Source organism: Pyrus communis, chromosome 8 (assembly GCF_041283825.1).
Source record: "Pyrus communis isolate YQ-2024b chromosome 8, ASM4128382v1, whole genome shotgun sequence".
Taxonomy (NCBI): domain Eukaryota; kingdom Viridiplantae; phylum Streptophyta; class Magnoliopsida; order Rosales; family Rosaceae; genus Pyrus; species Pyrus communis.
Genome location: NC_142572.1, coordinates 11,930,522 through 11,953,046, shown reverse-complemented (window position 1 = coordinate 11,953,046; position 22,525 = coordinate 11,930,522). Strand labels below are relative to the sequence as shown.

The window sequence follows — 22,525 nt, the reverse complement described above, 5'->3', positions numbered from 1 at the left end:
ATTATTTATATAGCGATACATGATGTATCATCCCGTGTGACGATCATACGAAAAATCCCTGGTTTTTCTGACGTTGGGAATCTTATCCAACGGCTGGAGTGATGGGGACTGGCCGATGAGAACGAAGTTGGAGCTGCTTGTCCAACGGCATTTACTGGAGCCGCTGCAGAGCCTGCCACCTATAAATTCTTTGGAAAAACGCTCAAGTTTGAAAGTACGGGAAGCCCAGTAATCATCATTTTATTACGGCTTGCCATTGGTTCGTTGTGCGTGTAATACCTTAACTGACCCCAGACTTTTGGTCTTTATTCTCCTAGGTCCCTAGGATTATTGTTTTTTTACTTTTTTTTTTTTTTTTTTTTAGTACATCGATATGTTTTTACAGTAAGAGAAAGGAAAGTTCAGCTAAGTCATATATGAGCAACCTAATTGAGTATCAAATTCGCCATCTATAATATTCGAACTTAAAACCTCTCACTTTCAAGTAAAGAAGAATATCATCAAACTTAATGTAAGTGTCATAATATTTAGAATTTAAACTTGAGAATTGGAGCTTCCAAATTCCAAGTTTTTTTCCACTCGAAAATTTTAAATTTTAAATTCCTCTTCATTTGTAAGTGAAATATCTTATGTTCGATTCTCACCAAAGGTGAATTTGAATCACATTATTACTAGCTCATTGTAAAGTTAAGCCTATCCCTTCCTCTTAGTGTAGATAACATCGTTTGTTAAAAAAATAGTAAGGGAATTGGTGCATGTCAATTTAAAACTTTTGGACTTTTATCAAAATTTCAAATTTATTTCATTCATCCAAATATAATGTAAATGTCATAATACAAGTAAATAGACAATTAAAATAAGAATCAAATCGTGTTTTCGGAACAACTAAATCCCTCCCGAAAAAAATGGTAACTACAAATGGGGCAGGGTGGTTCGGGATAATAATGATGGGAGTTGGTCCTTTTAGGTTGAAATTCATTTTATTAGGTGAGTGGGCACTTGGTTGCTCAAAATAGTGAAAATCTTCATCCATTATTTTGTTGTTCGTATCTTTGTCTAGCAAAAATGCAAATCTTCAGAATCACTCAAAGAATCGAGAAAGAAATATAAAAAAAATAAAGTTATGAATCCTATATATGTTTGGGTGAACCAAAACGTAGGTTGGAGAGAATTTAGATGCAATTGGGTGTACATATTTTTATGCCTTTTTACTTAAAGTGGCATATTATGGGAAAAATATGAATTAAAATATCGATATCGGTAGATATACTTGTAGTTCATATTCATAGATATATCAATGACATCGGTGGATATATAGGTAAAAGAATTAAAACAAAATAAAATATGTATAAAACTTCTACAAACTCTAAAACCAACTGGTTGTGCGCCCTTTAACACATAAAATAATAGGAATTAATTTTTTTTTCATTACGATTCATGTGGGTTAGTAGCAGCTTATATGAAATCAATACTCCGATTCTAAAACACCTTGATAAACATCTTCAAGAAATTGATTCTAACTCATCTTAATTCATTTTAATCATTTATGTTTCAACTCATAACTATCACGCTCTATGTATTGACCCAAATATTAGTTTTGTTCTTTCATCCAACTTCGTTAAAGTTTTTGTTAAATTGTTGATATGGGATTCATGTAGGGCCACATGCTAATGATAGAATGCCACGTGCATAGAAAATAAAAATCCACTTTTTAATTTAAAATTATAAAAGCTAAATTCAAAAAAAAAAAAAAAAAAAAAAAAGAGGTTAACTCTCAAAGGTGATAAGGTAAAACATTGCTTTGCACAATTGTCAATTAAAATCATTGATCACAAAACATACGGAATAGGCATTAGCAGTTGAATAACAAGGAAAGGTAGCACTCTAAGGTGATAAGGTTTGGTGATGATGTTGATGATTTTGAGTTCACTGCCTCGCTCATATCCAAAACCCTAGCTAAGCCTTGGGGACCTCGTTTTTCAGCTAACTATTCGGAAAATTACTTGAAATGTCATATGAACTTATTCACATTTTTTTAAATTGTTATATGAATTAAAATTTTAAACAATTGATCATATTAACTTTTTAAAATTATTAATTTATTATCTCACCCTAACACCATTAAGTTTTTCATACAAAATAAGTTGCGTGCCTTGCACATGGCACATGACTTGTGTTCAAGATATTTTCGTATACTTGGCCTCCATTTCACAAGTTCGTTGCTTCTCCTTAGTTCAAATCCTTAAACTTTGGCTGGTGAAAATACATGTTGTGTTCATTGAAAAGCTTATCTTGACTACTAAAAAGAACATTAGACTTACTAACATGAAGTTGTGGATAATTGCAAGCTTTGAAAATTCAACATGGTCAATTATGTCCATAACAAAAACTTGGACAATCATGCCCATCTCTTTCACTTCATTGCTACGTGGTCATGTTCAAAATCAAAGGTACTAAGTAATGAGAAAATATTGCTTAAAGTTCACTACATTTTCAATAGATTTCCTTCAAATTCTACAGTTTTCAAGGAAAACTTAACGGAGTTAGGATTATATGACAAATTAACCATGAGATTAATGGAGTAATGAGGTGTTGAAATGTCCAAAATAACCCTAAACATAAGTCATGACTTATTTTGGATGGAAAACTTAACGGAGTTTTGGTGAGATGATAAATTAATGAATTTGGAAAGTTGATATGACAAATCGCTTAAAATTTTAGTCCATATGACAAATTGAAAAAATTGTATAAATTCATATGATATCTCAAAATTTTCTTCTAACTATTTTTAACCCACTCACAAGTTTGGCGATTACATGTGGAGTTGATCTTCAATGCCCAATTTACAATTTATACTATGTTTGGATGAGGATTTCTAAATTTTAAGGGATTGAGGTCACGCGAGTAAGATTTACAAATACATTTCACATGTCTTTGTAATGTTCATATTAGGAGATTTCTTCTCCCCACATCAATCTTTTGTGATGCATCTCTTACTAACTTAACCTCAATCCTTTGAGACTTGTAATTCCCTCACCCCATGTATGATTACGCAGGCCCAAGCGTAGTGGCTTGAGCGAATTAATGCTTCTATACATTCGCGTTCAAAATAATTTAGATTAGTTTAACTATTTAAATGAAATACCACTTACATGAAAAAAAAACATATGTATTGAAAGAAAAGCGTCAAAGCTTAATATTTTGATTAAAGAAGCCATTTAATATTACGGTTTAGTAGTATTTCTCTTCACTTGTGAGTGAGAGGTCTTCGATTCTTGCTAAATGTGAGTTTGAACCACATTATTGCTAGCCTATTATGAGGCTAAGCCCCCCTCCCGTTTAGTGTAGATGATATCATTTGTTAAAAGAAAAAAAAAAACTTTGATTAAATGTGAGAAAGATCAAGAAATTGACTATAATTTTATCTTTTGCTGCAGAATTAACTATTTTGATTATTATTTGGTATGAAAAATGGAGTTTATTATATCCATTTGAAATCTTAGAAAAGGTTATCTACAATTCTACCTCCTTCCAAAGGACCATATTGCACTAATACTAAATAGATCAGTTGGCATTTGTAAAATGTTGATCAAGTGAGGTGGAAAAAATAATTTTAAAATAGATTTTGTGCATAGACTAATTAACTTGGTACATGTATCTTTATATTGTCACGTAGTGCACTTCATAGATAACGTTGTGTAGCTTATTACAGACTAAATAAATAATATTCAGGCCATCATAATGACATATTAAAATATTATAGAATATATTTCTTATTGAAATGTGACAGCTGTCGATGACAAAAAATGATTAAAGCAAAGTTTATTTTTAATCATTGCCTAGGAGCATAGGCAAGCTGTAAGCTACAAAGTCGACGAAGATGATTCTTAATTGGGTTGTGTGCTTGGGTTCTAGAACAAAGAGAAATAGGGATGGGCACGGTGTGATTCGGTGCGATTCTATTATTAAATCAGAACCTTAAAATATCAATGGTTCGGTTTGGTGCGGTTTCGTTTAAATTTATTACTAGAATCATACAATATTGTCTACACCGGTTCCGATTCGGTTCTAGTCGGTTTACGATTCCGAATACTAAATTATTTGAACACCAAATATCATGCATTCAAATACATCTTCTAAAACTGATTCTATAAAGTTGCATACAACATATATCCTTTTTAAGACAAATGTCTTTGGTCAGTGGCCCCAATTCAACAACACATATTATGTTTGCATAAAACACATATACCTTCAGTTCTCTCCATCCATCTATTGGAATAAGAACAGACAACTACATACCTTCAGTTCTCTCCATCCGTTGCACCTGATAATCTAACCCATTGGTCGGCACAAGGTTTCCAAGAAACAGAAGGAACTAATGGCTCCAGCCACAAATTTTTCGGCTCAGGTTTATTTTTCTACCCCTGCATCATTCAATGTACAGGCCAAAAAAGACACATCGAGTGATTAGAATGAGATCTCATCAATTAACTACACTCAGATTCCAAGAGGAGGCAAGAGGAGGCAAAGAAGACAATATCTCAGCAAAGCAATTGAGGAATAATTACTCTAAACAGGAAGATTTCAGTAACCTTATTGTTCTCCCTTAGACACCAACTATCTTCAAATCTATTACCTTTGGAGCCGCTAAAATTTGACAGAGCAAAAAAAAGCAATCAGCTTTAGAATAGTATACATAAGATGTATATGTATATATGCAAAATGCATATGCACAGATGACCCAGAAATGCACATCCTTGCAATTTCACCAAGTATTTTAAGCATGTACGGTGAGATATACCCTTTTTGCAACATAGAAGAGAAGAACCACCAAAACTATAATGAAAAAGAACAAATACACTGTCTTGTAACATCCATTTATTTTAGAGAGTTTTAACAAAACACACTCAGTACGGTTCACTTTTAACGAAAAACCACATTTATACTTTTTCCTGGTACTATTCACTATACCTTTAAAAAAGGCTTTTCATTAAAAGAGAAGTTTTTTTGAACTTTTCGTTAGTTTTCCTTTTATTTTAACTCCTTCATCATGGTTATCATTTTCAAACAGTTCCACTAGATTGTAATTTTAATACATCTTCAAATATATAAGAACAAATGAATTAGTTCTGGAATCATATTGAAGTGTATGGTAACAAAACAAGGAGAATTAAAATAAAAAATAAAAAAACAAGATTTTGACAGCTTTGGTACCTCAGTCTAGTGGTCCATTAAGTAAACCATGCGAGTGAATCCAAAGGTGTTGAGATTTTTTATGTTTAGTGTAGAGGATACAAGTGGGTGATATGCCTCTGGGTGGACATAATGATTAGATTGAAACCTAAGAATTAGAAAGTGACTAAATGCGAAAATATCATTTATCGAATCTGATAGTATAAACACTTAACACTAAGTAAAACTATAAAATATGGGGGGCAAGGGAAGAGAGATGAGGGGGAGGGGGTCAAAATTCATCACAAGATCACATCCTTGCCCCATCCTGCATCCAATTTTAATTTTAAATCCAATTGCTACTCAATACTCTACGACAGGAAGAGTAAATCACCCTCTTGGTGCTCTAAAAGTTAAAAACATTTTCAAGAGAATTGTGAACTGGTTAATTATCTGGTAGTAGTTGACCGCTTTTCCTTATTTTTTTCTATTTTTCTCAATTTTTTTTTCAAGTATAAAAAGATGGACAACTAAATCTACTCCGTATAATGAATGCCAATAGATCATTTAAGAGAAGCAAAGAACCTATGAGAGCATTTGTAGCAGAGCTATTGTTTGAAGAAACAAAATCTAAATGGACATAAATTAGACACTAGCAAGGAACCCTGTTTTGCAAATGGACATATATGGTGCAGTTAAAAGAGAATAGACAACTAGTGGAACTCAACCATATTCCTAATCTCAAATATGAGAATAGATAGAAAAAATACCAAGGAGTGAGGACGTACCGATGGAGGACGAAGTGATGAGGGCCATTGCAGTTGAGGTTGTGGGCTGAATCACTGATATTTTGGATGAGAGGTCGTGAGTGGGTGGTCGCCGGTTGGCTATGTGAAATGGGGGAATTAGGAATCAGGAATGGGGTTTGAGTGAGGCCGTGCGTGTGAGTGAGGTGAGATGAGGTGAGGGTGAGGTGAGTGAGAGTGAACCCTAATTGGGATGGGATCCAATGCTTTGGAATTTGTTGAAACCAATTTTTCAACCTATCATACCATGACATGTGTGTATATATAATTTATTTATTTATTATTAATAAAACCGTTTGGTTCGGTTCTAGCCGGTTCTTGGTCCTTCAAAACCGGAACCGGTTTAAAAGGACCAGTTCGGTTTTTGACTCAAAGTTAACTTTTCTAGTCAACAAGGTTTTTTTTTTCATACGATTCGATGCGGTTTTACGATTTGGGGGTTTTTATGCCCACCCCTAAAGAGAAAGCAGCCTTTTTCTTTTAAGCATGACTTTTTTTGTTTTTTTTTTTCAAAATAGGATTAGCTAGTAATTTCGCTACGGAAGTCCTTTTTTTCAAGGGTTAGAAAGATTCACAAAGACATTTTGGCCTCTTCCTGGCCATTATCGTACGATTCACTAATAGCATAATTCGAACCTAGGACATGCCGTGTGAAATACGAGCTTGGAATTCAACCTCAATTAGTTGGCTTGCTTAATCATGAAATCTGTTGCTTAAGCAGTCATACCAGCTTCTCCATTCTAGCATCTTCAGCTACTTAGCTCTCCGAGCGCTAAAAAGAGGTTGTGACGATACAAGAAAATAATTTCCTTTCCTCTTGATGACGGGGGTTTTAGTGAATCAAAAAGGGCTCTGGAGAAGCGGTATCCAACTCCGTCCTTATAGTGCCTTCTAGTAAACCTCTTCTTCTTTTGTTTTGGCAGAACTTCCTCTTTGGGAAAGAGCAAGGAAGACTCAAAATATGATAAAAGATATACTCAAGGAGTATGAAGCAAGGCTGGGCGTGCGATCCATCAACCTACTTGGAAAAGGAGCCTTGACATTTTTGCAAAATTAGAATTTGACCAAGGCTACCCCCGTCCCCAACCACTAGGTCACCCCATGATGGTTTTTAAGCATGAATTTTTTAATCATGTTGTATTTTTGTTTAAGTAATATTTCATCTGAAATTAAACTAAAAAATGGGGATTCGAATTAAACTTAAAAAGAATAACTCATCTGCTCTAACCAATAAGGTTACACTCATGACCACGATGGCTGCAATCATGTTCTAATTTTTAAGCAACCAACATTGGTCATATTTGAACAAATAGTTCATAATATGAATAACATCATTATATGACTTGAATTTTGCTAGGCTGATCCTTGATTCTTAGTTATTTGTGTCTTAGAGTTCCATAATAATTAAACATTTTTTAAGAGCATCTTTAAGGAAGTTGTCAAATTTAAACAAACATTCTATTTTTGTTTTACAATTATTGATGATATAAGCTGTTTGACCTCTCCTAAGGGAGATGCTCGAATAAGTTAGAATGTCCATGTTTGAAAATTGAGGATCCAAAATACAGTGGTAGATTGTGCAGTTAGCTTAAAGATTAAAAATGTTGCACCAATGGTATCATAATTGTAATATAGTTACACAAATAGTGCAGTTAGAACGTCCGTCTTTAGTAATTATGATACACAGATTTAATCAAATGCCTATTAAATTGAGAATATATTGACTTTAGTCGTAACTTGTACCACAAGTAGTCAATTAAGCGAAAAGTAGTGCTATTTACACACTCTTTTTTACTTCCCACACACCTTTACTAATTTTTGTCCATTTGACATGTGGATAGCACCACCCTTAAGCCAATTATTGACTCTAATTTTGTTTGTGCATTTTTTGAACATGTCAATGGGTATGCCTTGGTTCTCACTTTGCCCTTTGGCACACTCGTAGGGTCATATGGCTCTCAAGTCGATTCCAATCGTATTAAGAAATTGCTACAAGCGAAGAAAATTTTGTACCATTTCATTTGCTACATCATTATCACCATCACAACATAGTTGTCGTCCATAACATCTACATCTTGCAATTTAATTGAATTAATAAATACTCAACTCAATTGTCAAATTGTTAGTAGCCATTTTGATTGAGGAAGAAGAAAGAAATTGTAGATTTATTAACAATCTGTGATGTGATGACCCGTCCTTAATTTTTTATGTAATTTTCTTCCCGGGTGTGTAAATTGACGTTTATGGCCTTTTTGGCAAAAGTGGAACCTAATGTGGATGTAGTTTTTCAGCTTTAAATTATTTTTTTCGTATCGTAATTAAATAGTACTCGTTGTTACAGACGTGTGAGTGCAAGTTAGACCTAAAACGGACTTGTAATGAAAAAGTTACGTTTAATTAAAGTGCGTTAACAACGGGTAAATTCGTACACGTGTGCATTAATTTTTCAGTGTAGGAAACTAATGTTTCTGATAAGGGGACAGATTTTTTTTAATCTGAAATTGTACAAATCCTATGTGATAGCCTATCCCAAATTATTCGTACTGTAGGTGTGAAATGACGATTTTGCCCTTGGTGGGTATTTGTCATTTTGGGTGGTTGTTTTGTTGTTTGGCTGGCTGCATCTGGATCACACACTCTCATCCTCATCTCCTTCCCCCGTGTACATTCTCTGTCTCGAACACACACTCTTTCTCTCTTTCTCTCTCTCTCTTCTTCTTCCTTTGTACGGACAAGACCCAAATCCCTTGCAAACATCATTGATCAAAGTGGAAATTAATACCTTTGAGTTCGTGAGGACCATACGAGTTTAACCATACCAATTTCAGGTAAGGAATCCTTCGATTTCACGACGAACCAGGAATCTCCGATTTGGTCACTGTTTATGCACATATGAAATGTTGTTTGTCTGGGAATTTGAAGCTTATAGGAAGCTTAGCGAGGTCTTTAGGAAGCTCGGGGTGGTTCGTTGGAAGAAATTGGACGTCGGGATCGTGAGTTGCAGGTTTGGCCAGAATATCGTGGGTTTTTCCAGCAAGTTTCCATTGGTTTTAGGTTTCCAAAGTGGTAAGGTTTTGTTCTACTTGTTGTAAGCTTCATTTTGGTACCAATTTCATGGAATTTGGTTGGGAAATGAAGAAGATATGAAGTTTTGAAAATTTTTCAGTTTCCGTGCGAGAATTCGAGTTGCAGACGGTGATGCTGACGGCTGGGGCCGACCAGACTCACTGGAGAAGACAATGGAATATTCCGTTAAGTTAATAGAATATTCTTAACGGCATCAGGTTAGTTTTAACGGAATCTGTTAGGGTTTAACGGAATATTCCTAACGGCGTTAACTGACGCCGTCAATGTGATTGGCACGTGGCTGCGCGTGGGGGCGCGTGGGAGCCTCGGAAAATTATTTTAAAAATATGGGGATGTTCATGAGGTTGAGTAGATCACATTGGTGTACTCACACACCCCATTTGAGCATTGTATAAGAAGTTATTACCTAGTTTTGGTTATGTGCTTTAAATTGATGTTTTTGTAGTTGTTTTGCATATAGGTGAGACCTATCCTAAGGACGAGCGCAGTCACTCGAGGCAAGGGGGTTACGACCCTTCCACATATCAGTGAGTGGGCTTTTGGTTTTCCGTGTATACCTATATACTTGTGGTTTTTCCCAGAAAATGAAATGGAATGTTTATATGTTTTAAATGTCATGCTTAGCGTTTGCCTATTTAATTATGCATTAGTAGTTGCATATATTTGTGATTGGTGCTGCGGACGCACAGGTAAGTGCCAGGTAAGTTTATGGTTTCTGATTGTGAATTAGTGGTTATGTGAGATGCATAGAGAGCTCATAACCTGCATCCCCGGTGTTAGTGCTCCCACCTAGAGTAGGGCACAGTCCTTCACGTGATGTTCACCTCCCGCACCATACGCTCATCTTGGATCCAAGTTAGGTGCACAGTCCTGTCGTATAAACCACTATAGGTGGTTCCGACTCGTAGGTGACCCGCGATTATTCGCCCAGTCTTCACGTGATCGTAGCACTTGAGCGTATTTATTTACACCCAGTCCTGTCGTACAGACCACTTTAGGTGGTTCCGACTCGTGTGCAGGTATAGTTAGTGAGTTGGGGATTTGAGCTCTAGATTCAGCCATATAGGCCACGTTAGGTGACTCCGGCTGACATGTTACTTGCATTGATTGACATTACCTGGGTTGCTTACATTTTATGTGGAGGCATTCGACATGGCATATTTCTAAACATGTTTTCGATATATGTGTATATTCTATTTTCTGGGAAACTATACAGGTTTTACGGCGAGGGGTTAGAACTTTTGTTAATGAAATGATTTTGAAAAGCTTTGTTTTTGCTCACTCTCCGCACTGTGCACATGGCTACGTCACCCTCATGTGACGGCCAGCACGCTTTGATTTCGGTCAGGGTGTGTCATCTTATCCATTTTTTTCTTTAAAATTTGTCCCGTGGCTTATTCACCCTCACCAACCAATCAATCACTTTCCCATTTCTTCTCACCCAATCAGACATCACTCACTCTCTCTTCTTCGCAGCCAATCAAAAAGCTTTTTCTTTTTCTCTCTCTCTCATCTTCTCCTTTTCTCTCCCTTGCCCGTGACTATCTTCCTTTTGTAACACACACACACACCAACGTCAAACCTCACAGATCGACTTTTAAACCACCACCATCGTGTTCCCCACATCCCCACGAGCACATCCGTATGAACCGACCACGAAATGGACAAGTTTTGAGTGTCCAACTTGAAGCACCTTGGAGCTTCAACTTGGGTGGAGTTTTCCCCGACTTTTTTCAGTTCGAGTTACAAGATTTTGGGAGTTTTGGAAGCATCTAGGCAACTCCCCGAGGCCATTAGCCTAGTTTTGAAGTGGAGCTGATGAGTAAACCCACGAGTTTGAGAAGTTGAGTTTAGGTCCAAGGCTATCGAGTCTATTTTGATCCATTTGCGTCTACCGTTTTGGATTTTTAAGAGGTATAATCTTGTTCTCCTCTTCCCCAGTTTCATTTCCATATAACTTTTGTCAAAAATGGTTGAGAAATGAAGAAGATATGAAGGTTTGAAAAATTTTCCAAAAAACCGACGACTTTTCCTAGTTTCCGGTGAACCAGACAGTGATGGAGGTCCATAGGAGAAGAAGACCGAATATTCCGTTAACTTTAACAAAATATTCTGACCCTGTTAGCATTTAACAGAATATTCCTTAGTCATCTGTCAGTTTTGTCAGGCGCGTGAGTGCGCATGTGGCCACGACCTGGTGGTGTGTGAGGGCGCGTCTGACCACCGGCCGACATATGCTTGATGTGTACGGGTCCGTGACGTCGTGTAGAATGTTTTCGTATATTTAAACCCTCTGTTTGAGCAAACTATGGGGGATTTTCCTAACCTTTTAGTATATGTCCTATTTAATTAATTAGTTTTAGTTATTTCACATATAGGTGAGAATTACCTCAAGGACGTACGACAACAAACAAGGCTAGAAGGCTACGATCCATCGACATATCAGTAAGTGGGCATTTGTTTTCGTGTGTATGTATGTATTTATATATATATATATATATATATATATATATATATATATATATATTTAAACTTGATAGTTTCCACATATGCTTTTGGATTGATTTTACACCTTATATGCCATGTTTTATTTAAAAAGGCATTATTTAGTGAGATACACACACACACACACACACACACACACACACACACACACATTATACTTGCTCATCATCATGCATGCTTGCACCAGTGTAGTACTTGCCCAGGCCAGGGCCAAGCTTCACATGTTTGTTCACATCGCACCGCATGCTCACCTTGGATCCATTGTAGGTGCCGGTCCTGTCATACATGTTGCAATAGGCAACTTCGACTTGTATGTAATGCGCCTAGCGCCAGTCTTCACGTGATTGTAGTACTAGAGCGTATATTATGATTACACCCATGTCAGATTCCCTCTGCATGAACTTGTGTGTTAGCATAGATTGATGAGCACTTGATTTTATTTTGCTATTGTTGAGATATTGTGATTTAGTGTATTTCTGGATCTACTGTTGATTTGCATTTAATTTCATACTTATACGTAATATGATTTTATGGAAACTATACATGTTTTACGGCAAGGGGTTAGTATGTTTAGAAAACAAATGTGTTTTATAAACCTTTGTTTTTGCCCATTCACCCTTCTGTTTTTCGCCCCTCCAAGACTTAGATAGCTAAATTCTCTGTGGCATTACGAGGAATCTGCGACGGTTCTAACATATCCATAAATAATGTAGGGACTTTTCCCGGTTGTGTATTAAGCACTTTAACTAGTTTCAACTGCACACTTTTATGTCATCTATGCTCTGAACATGTGTGTTTTATGGGTTCTTCCCACTACTGCGCACTCTCTACCTTAGATTAAATAAATGTTAGTTTTGGTTTAAATTTACCCTTATTTTCATGCTTCACATTCTTATTTGGTTAGATCACCTTCGGGTGATGACCAGCATTCCTCAACTTCGGTCGAGGTGTGTCATGTGATAAATTTATATATGTTAATAATAAATGCGAATAAATATTTTACACTGTATAAACAAAATGAAATAATATTTAAGCAGATAAATAGAAGATCGAGGCTTGTGTACCGCAATGTCCTTGAAACAAAATTTCGTCCCTACTCTGTGCTTGTAGTTCGATGGACGTCTGCGTCACCATGATTCAACGATCTAAGTCGAGATTCTAGCACTGGAAAACTAGATTTCTGGCGAATTTCTTTGTAATACTCTCAGTATGCTTTGTATGTGTGGATTGATGATTTTCAGTGAGTTGAATAATATGCAGATGCATGTATTTATAGTGATCATATGTCTGTTTGCAATAGACATGTTTTTGGGAGGCAACTATTCAACACAAAGGGTGTGTTGCTCCATTTTTTTCTCAGACTTTTTCATACGCTCTCAAATTTCATTTGAAAAGATTAGTCTGTTTGAAAAAATACAAAGATTAATTAAATCTGAAATTAATTAAATTAATTATTGAATTTAATTATTAGAGCATGAGCCCCAAGGCCTAAGGCCCATCTTTGGATAATTAATTATATATTAATTATTAATTAATTATCACACCCCAAAATCCAAACTCAAGGTTGAGCCCAAGTTTACTTTCTAAGGCTTGTCATTCCAATTACTTTCTAATAAGGACAAATCCTTATAAAGTGAGTGAGCCTTTTGGTGGTGACCAATGTGGGACAATGTAGAATGATATTTCTACTGGTGCACGGGCCGACTAATTATTGAGCTAACTACGTTTTTTTTTTTTTTTTTTTTTTTTTTTTTGGTGAATGCGAGCATGCCAACTCGCAACCAAGTTTGATCGGGCGAGTGGAAATAAATGTGGTTGTGGTGGTGTCGAATGCGTTGACTTCTATACCTGAGTGACTAGGGACGTGGAAGGAACACCTATCGCCCTAGGGTTCTAGAACCTAGAGATAAGGTTGCTTAATCCACTGCAAAGTTCAGGATCTTGTACATCGGGTTCAACTCTATATTTGTGAGGATATAAGTGCGACAAATCGCTATCAAGCTGTAGGGGCAAATGTACTCAAACGAGATGAGTGTCTTTATAATGAATGTGGTTCAGCTCTTAATTTCCTCTGTTATCCAGCTGTTTAGGTATGCAAATTAAGACAGCTCACATGGGCCATCTAACATTTTTTTTTTTTTGAAAATAGATTTTTAGCCCTAGATTTTTCCAGATTGATTTTACACATAACACGTGGCTTTTCATCCCATCTCTTTATCTGAAACTCAGCCTTCTTTATAAAGCAATTCTAGGGTTCATTTGTTGTTGAGGTTTAAGATTGGAAAAGTTTTTGAGAGTTTTATAAAGCCATTATGTGAACTAACCTATTTTTGATTCTCATTAGTTTCATCTTTCAAGTGTTTGACTAGTGAAACTGACTAGACATCGAATCCAGATTTGCATATGATTGTCATATCATCATACACATAGTTTGTGTGTTGGTCTCGATGCCATAAGGTGAAGAGTTCAGAAGGAGCTGCCATCTTGTGAAGACTAAAGACAACACTATTTCGGTGCCACAAGGTGAAGAGCTTGATAGGAGCATATTCATGCGACTTAAATGTCTTGTTCTCGTGCATTTACGTTGTGTTTCTTTAGTTATTTTAGTCCTTTAAGCTATTTTCGTGTGTTTGTAGGTCCAAAGGGCTAAAGGAGCAAGAAAGTGCATTTTGGAGTAGTTTGGGGCATTAAATGGATTGCATATGCTTAAAGCCAAGTAGATGGACGAAATTGAAGACCAAATGAGGCTAGGAATAAATAAAGAGATGAAGAAATGAAAATGAAGAACAAAGAGTTCACATTCATCATCATTCACCCTAGCTTGCAGCTACATGCTTTCCCATTCTTTAAATCATTCATCATTGCACCACATTCCAACCATTGCCGTGGCACACATCACACATCACTTTCTTGCCGTGCAAGGGAAGTACCTATTTCCTATTCTATGTCACAAAGTCACATTCACATATCACCCACACAATCTGCCATCATTCTTCCTCCACACCAAAACCGTGCACATCACCACACATTCCAGCCATTCCACACACCTTTCCAACCTAATCCACATGCACTCCCATCCTTTAATCCATTGCAGCCACATGCACTCCCATTCTCTCCCAAAACCATGCATCCCATCACCCATTCACCCTTTGCCGTGCATTACTCCCTTCATTCCAGCTAATCCACATGCATTTCCAACCTACATGCACCCTTTAATCATTCAACCTAGCTGTCATTGCACATGCATCTTCAAATAAATCAGCCACATGCACATTCACCCATTCCTACCCATGCCGTGCACTCCCATCCCATTTCCAGCTTTCCACAACTTTTCCTAGCTGTTTTGCACATGCATTCCCTTCATAAATCAGCCACATGCACCCATAATCATTCACACCTTGCAGCCACATGCATTCCCCTTTGCATTTCCAGCTTTCCACCAACCTCCTAGCTGTCATATTCCCTCTTTTTCACCTATAAATAAACATCCATTGCAGCCACAAAGGGGATTGATTCATTCAGAAATTCATCCATTCATACACACACCATTCACACAATCCACTTTGTGCCGTGCCTTCCCCATCAATCCATTCAGCCATTCCACCACTCCCCATCCATTCATACACAAAACCTATCATTCTACATCATCCATAATCCCCAAAACTCACCTTAGACCTTGTGCAGCAACAAAGAGGAAGAGAAGAGGGCCTAAACGTTCATACAATTCAAGTTTGAGTTGTTGGAATGTTTAGGTGTTTCTTTTCCTTTGATTTCAATGTTTAATTTCAATTCTCTTTGTTTTGTACGTATGAGGAACTAAAACCCCCCCTTGGCTAGGGGGGGATTCGAAATACATGTTTATGCTTGCAATATGATTTGATTACTTCTAATTGCGTTTCATAAGTTGTGAATTCAATTTACTTATCTATGTGAATTACACTTATTTATGTATGTTTATTGAGAGTGCACGCTTAATTTTCATGCATGAATATGACGCTAGAATATAAGTGAGTTTCACCTAATCGTTACAAACTTATATTCACAAGTAGTAAAAGTTGATGATCTCAATTGCGTTAAGTAAATTCTTGGCATAAGTTTCATGCAGTTCATAGTAACGAGTGCTTCGTCAATGCTTATGGTTTTCAAAGAACTTAATGATTCTTGCTTGTATCTCTATTATGCAGTTCATATAGGGAACTTGTGGGGAATGCTTTGGGTTGTCGTATGCAATCATCCAATTCAATAATGTTAGGAAAATCTGAGGGTTAATTAGTGCATTTCACGGTTAATCTGGGGCGTTGAGAATTCATGGTTTATTGAAAAGCAATTGGAAATCGTTTTATATGCAAGTATAACATGTGTGGAGATGAACCCCTTAGCTAGCATTCATCCATATTTTCATCATATTCATATTTACATTCTGCCTTTAAATTACAATCTGTCCATTTAATTTAATTTCGTCAAAACCTTAATCCCCCTTTTCTTTAGTGTCCAATTTAGTTAGAAAGTGTCTTAGTTTGTGTTTATAAGTGTTTTGATTCAATTTATTACACAAATTCGTCCAAATTCACCAAAGTGCTCAAAACTGCCCATAAAGTGTTTTTAAGGCAGTTTTGAGTGTTTTGGGTGATGTTTGAGTCTTTTGGTTTGTTTTAGTGTTTTAAGCGTTTAGTTTCGCATTCTTTGAGTCTAGTTTAGTGTTTTAAACTTTATTTTACGTTTTTGAGTCAGTTTCCAAGTGATTTGCAATCCCTCCTAATTCCCGGTTAAGAACGATCCCTACTTACATACTTACTACAATTTGACAAAAAGAGGCTTTAATTTGTGTGCGTATAATTCCCGCATCAAATTTTGGCGCCGTTGCCGGGGATTAGCAAATTTGCTAATCCCTTGGATTGTTCGTTTCTGTTATGTATTTTAGTTTTAGTTTTTGATTTGTGTTTTGTTTGTTGAATTCAAGTACTAGAGAAGCACAACATGGCACTTGATAATGCTTCTCTTTTGTCACGGCTCATGGAAAGGTCCCAAATGCAAAGCGTTGGTACATTTGATCTTCAATCAAGGAACGACGTGTTTTCCAATACTTACAATTCGGATTGGAGTGATCATTCAAACTCTATGTGGTGGGAACCTCAACATATTCAACAAGAAGGATATTGGCAGCCATATGAGGAGTTCTATTCAAGACCTATGCAGCCACCACAACCTCATATTCAATATGCCCAACCAAACTCAAGTTCGTCAATAGATTATAATCAAAAGCTTAATGAATTAATTTGTTTGGTGCAGGGCTCACAAAATCAAGTCAAGGAGGCTCAACAAGGAGGATATTGGCCGCCATATGAGGAGTTCTATTCAATGCCTATGCAGCCACCACAACCTGCCCAAAGCAATGTAGGTAATTCAAGTGATAATGATAAGATTTTTCAATTACTTACTACTTTGACACAGGGAGTCCAAACTCAAAACAAAGAGAGGAAAAATCAAGACAAAAGGTTGGACCACTTGGAAAAGCAAATTGGGCAGATAGCGGAGTTCGTAGGACAATTTCGAGACCAAGGCAAACTCCCTAGTTCAACCATTGCAAATCCGAAAGGAGGATTTGAAACTGCCAAGGAAATCATCTTGAGAAGTGACAAGGAGGTTGGAACGGACCCTCAACCATCAAAATCAAATCACAAGGAAGATGAAAGATTGCAATTTGAGGAAGAGGAATACACCCAACCCACGGCAAGGGTGGAAACACCTTTGCCGGAGGCACCTATTGCTCTTACGCCATCTAATTCAAGTAAGGTTGTTCCAAATTTAATTAGTTCTAACCCCATTCCACCTAATATCCCTATTCCTTGCAGGTTCATGAATTCCAAGGAAGAAGAAAGTGAAAAAAACACCTTGGAAGCCCTTCCAAAGGTGAAAAGTAAGGAATATCATGAATTCATCAAAGAGGACGTTCTTGAGATAAACAACCCCAAAGAAGTTGAATTTTATGACACAGGACAAGGAACAATCCTCACACATAATCTGTCCAAGGGCAAAGTTCCTGAAATGTTCAAAGAAGATGTGTTTATCCTTGAGTTCTTATTGGAGCACATAAGTAAGCCACCTCCTCCAATTTCAATTTTCTTTTATACTAACATGTTGTTGATGATTCAGGCACCCAATCTTGAATTTAAACTATTACCGGATCATTTCAAGTATCACCTTCCATTCAAAGATAAATTCCATGCCGTTTGATTCAAAAAAAAAAAAAAAATGGCAGAATGATGGAGCCTTCATAAAGGATGTTTACGTGAAGCCCCACTACGAGGCATCGGAGCGGGAGGCATTGGAGCGGGAGGCATCGAAGATGGATCATTCGAGGCCTCGATACTTGGTGGAATGCTAGATGACCCAGGAAAAAGGTGCCTCTAGAGATAAGCCGCAAGCCTTTGATGGTCACTTTGAATTCGACCTTCAGATTCTTGCAACTCATCAAGCTTCCTCTTCATGCCCGTCGAATAGTTATTTGCAAGCACGTGCAAACTTCTATTCTCATACTTAAGCTGTTTGATCTCTTGCTTAAGACTTTCCACCTCTGCCATCAACGATTCAACCTGACGGGAGCGTGCAAGTAGGCGTTGGCCCATGTTGGACACAGAGCCTGCACACTGAACACTGAGAGCGAGGGACTCTTGAACGGCCAACTCATCGGACCGTCCTGAAAGCAGCCTACTATCTTTAGGAGTGAGGAGGTTCCTAGATACTATCGTAGCTGTTGTTGCATCCGTCATCATGGAGTCTTCACCTGTAAGAGGGCCATTAGAAGATAAGAAAGAAGGGCGCCATACATTACTTTGACGGGGCGCAACCGGATCACTGCTGAGACTCAAATCTAAGCAGATGTTAGATGGGTTAGCCATTTTTCAAAGGTGTTCAAAGAGAAGGGTTGGATGGAGTAAAATCTCAAAGGGCCGGAGACGATTTTCAAGAATGGGCAATCTTCAAAGTGTGCATGTTGGAGGTGATCGATACCTCTATAAAAAGCCAAGGCGACACGACCAGCGATTAAAAAAACCGGAATTTCCTGCGTAAAGTTCGGCGACGCTTTCTCGGCTTTTCAGAAAACGCGTTCAACTTTGTCAAAAGATCTCTGACAAAGTTGAAAACACGTGGAGGTCATCATCGCAACTACACACTTTTGCCGACAAGCGTGAAGTTCGGCGACGCTTTCTCTGCTTTTCAGAAAATGCGTGCAACTTTGTCAAAAGATCTCTGACAGAGCCGCATCCGCACTACTCCTTGCCGTTCAGAAATCGAAGAGGCATTTGTTCAGAAATCGAAGAGGCGTTTGTTCAGAAATCAAAGAGGCGCTAACTCAGAAATCAAAGAGGCGTTCGTTCAGAAATCGAAGAGTCAGCACTCTTTTTCAAAAAGCCGGATTTGTTGGATTAAAATTTTTATCGACAATGGTAAAAGAACAGTACCACCACTTGCTATTGGGAAATCCCTATATATGTCGACCTTCATCTTTTATGGCAAGGCAGACCTGAAGAAAATGCCCAACTCTTCCTCACCTCTGAGGGCGCACTCCCAGCAAAGCCTCTCGAAATACTCAATTTTTTCTTCTTCCCCAAAGAAGATACCAGATGCCTGGAGTACAGATGACCCAGGAGGAAACGGTGGATCGAAGCATGTGGAGACAAGCACAACAAATACATGTGCTGATTCATTCACCGCTTCTTCAAAAGCAAAGGTATCTTATATCATCAAGGTCAAAAGCAAAAGTATCTCATATCATGCTCTTTCCCTGTCTTTTTCTTTGTCCTTGTTCTTACTCGCATGGCAAAGTGAAAGAAACAATCAGCCGGCACTTGGAGTCAGTCTTCCGATCTGGAACCGACTGCCTGGAATCTATTCCCTGGTTGCTTACCTAGCGTTGCTCTCGAGTAGTCATCTTCAACGGTTGATACACTTCCAGAGAAGGGACCACTTCTGCAAAGGGGAGCAAGTAAGGCAAGTGAAAATGATACATTGAAGCATGTGGAGACAAGCAACAACTGCATATGCTGAGTTATCCTCTAACCCTCTTCAATACGAATTGGAGAGATTGAACAAAGAAACAGATAAAAGGAGTAAGCTCAGACCTCCGGGGGAGAACAAAAGAATCCTCCAGCCCAGTTCAAGATTAAGCCTGTGGAAAATCAACGATGGGAGGAAACCAGTTCAAGATTAAGCCTGTGGAATCACCAAGATCAACCCATATTCAACAAAGGAAGACCGAGAAAGCACTCCAATTCCAGATTTGCGTCCCTAAACTCTTCTCTTTGTTAGTTACATTCTGCCATGTTTAGTATGTCTAAATGATGTTTGTGTGTTTACTTATGTTTTGTGTAAATCTATGCTTAAAACATTGAGGACAATGTTTGATTTAAGTGTTGGGGGGGGGGGGGTAACTAAGTATATTTGATGCAAATTCGTGGGATTTTATCACCCATAACTTCAAATGTTGTTCCTTGCTGTTTTAAGGTGTTTTTAAGTTGTTTTAAAGTGTTTTAGTATGTTTTGTTTTTATAACTCCGAAAATCACATAAAAATTTGAAAAACATGTTTTGAAAAGCCTAAAAAGAGTGTTTTGAGTTGTTTTTGTGTGTTTGTGTCTTAGGGTACCTTCCAACACAATGATAAGGATTTGGTTTGTAATTGCATGACTGTTAAAAAGAGTTATAAACATAGAGAAAAGTTTGATTTACTCTTGGTATATGCTTGGTTATGGTTATAATGTATGACTTCACATGCAATCATAAAAGAAAAATTCGTTTTTGTAACATGCTTGAAGGAAGGAACTCAAACAAACGTTACAACCCTGTGAGACTCGAGCCATTACCTTCTTTGGAGAGTTATAATCTGTGATTCTTTGTTTTCTAAAGTTGTTGCATGATCTCATTATTCCTTGCTTGGTTGCTACATAGAATGCAATTGTATCATGATAGAACTAAATGCTAGAACTTATATCCGTTTCATTCAAAGCATGACATTGAATTGAATAACATATATCAAGATGAAGTTGTGTAGTTGCCACCATAGCCAAATAGCCTTACTTCCCATATTTCGTATATGTTGTAAGTTTTAACCCCGTTGAGCTTTGTTTAGCCTTTATTCTTTGTTAACCCACATTATCCTCACCTAGCCTAGTTTAGGACAGTCCACACCCTTATTCTTAAAAGATAGTGAGCATGACTTAAATGAATTCCTTTTGAGTTACATTATGCAAGAAAATGAGTGTGGGGGAGGGAAAGTTTGTTCTTAAGTTTATATGTATGTTTTGAGATTCAAAAGAAAAGAAAAAAAAAATTGTGAAAAACATATGAAAAAGAAAAACAGAAAAGAAAAGAAAGAAAGAAAGGAAAAGAGCTTGTTCTCCCTTTTTGTTCAAAAGTTGAGTTTTCATTCAAAAGTGAATTCTAAGTTGATTCAAGTGCTTTGCTCACTATTTCTTTAAGAACCTTTGTTTTCCATATCCCTTCTTTGTTATCCACACACCCCAAGCCCCATTACAACCTGTGACTTCAATCTTGAGTGTTATGTGTTTCAATTTGTGGAGTTTGAACTTGGTATGAGCATATGGTGTCACTGGTTCTCGCATCTAAGTAGGAGCATTCCATTCATGAGATCATACCTAAACATGCTTATTAACTCCAGAAATTGCTTCCTTTGAGATACATATATGTGAGTGTTCGTTTTCATGTTTACATCAATCTTCTCACATGTAACTAGATTAGGGTGTGTAGTTAGAAAATCTGAGTGAAAATTGAGTGCATATCTTGTAAGGAATTGAGCAAATTCTCTAAGGCATGTTACTACATTCAAAACATGGTTTTAAATGCTTAATTGTGAACTAGTATGTGGTGACTATGATTAAGAATGTACTTAAGTGTGAAGATGACTAAAATCTATGGGAATGATGATTTTTAACATGTCATGTGCATTGGAAATCCCTGAGGCAAACGTTGGAAAGTTTAAGATTGTCTTTGGTTTGTTTTGTTTCGTTTCGTTTTGTTTTGTTTTTCTGTTTTGCTCGAGGACTAGCAGAGCTCATAAGGTGCTGCCACTTCATGAAGAATGAAGGAATCCATCTCGTGTAAGTCAAGGTTGCACAAAGGTAAAGTTGCTCTGTAGATAGAGATCTAAGACTTGAGCTTGTGTGGTCTTTGTATAAACCTCGATTATACTAGTGGATTGGACTCAGTGGAGAGTCCCCGGTTTTTTAACCCAGGGGTGGGTTTTTCCGGCCAAAAAACTTCCTTGTGTTCAATATTATACATAGCATTCTTTATGACCAAATAACCATTGCTAGAGATAAACGTTGTAGATCTCATTATCATGTTTTAGATCTCACTATCATGTTTTAGCTTTATAAGTTTGCTTGGTTTATATGCTTGTGGGCTCTTAACAATTTGTACTTAGTTGACTAGTACATTTGACTAGTTAGTACAGTTGATTTCAAAGTTTACACTGTATATTATGAGCAATGAACTGAATTGTCGTTGACTAGGATAACTTGTAGTGAACTACGTTTGATTTGTAGATTTGCGTTTGCTTAACTTATATGAATCTGTACTTAGTTGACTGGTAAGCTTCACTAGTCATTCTAGCATGCTTTAATTTATAATTGCTTTGTCATTGTTGTTTGCATAATGAACTGATATGTAAATGTGTTTAAGCATATGGATTATTGTCGTGAAACTAATATGGGTAGACTCTGATTAGTTGAACCTATTGGCCAGTTAGGTTTTGCTTCTGCAACTACACTATTTATCATTGGCTAACTTGTAACTAGTTGACTAGCTCATTTGACTAGTCTAATGTGCAAAGTTAAATTTTTATTTGCAGAAGATTCCGTCTAGTACTCGATTTCACTAGTCCCTTTATGCACTTAATTCATCCTCATCTAATCATGAATGAGTTCTAATCCCTAT

At 37.0% G+C, this 22,525-nt stretch overlaps 1 long non-coding RNA gene across 1 annotated transcript; it reads right to left on the bottom strand.

The window, feature by feature from the left end:
- Nucleotides 1–4,118: 4,118 nt before the first annotated feature.
- On the bottom strand, nt 4,119–6,136 carry LOC148695103 (uncharacterized). The gene is made up of 3 exons (XR_015965182.1): nt 5,961–6,136; nt 4,593–4,647; nt 4,119–4,424 (listed from the first exon to the last, which is right to left on the bottom strand). It is a non-coding gene; the product is annotated as an uncharacterized LOC148695103 (long non-coding RNA).
- Nucleotides 6,137–22,525: the final 16,389 nt, after the last annotated feature.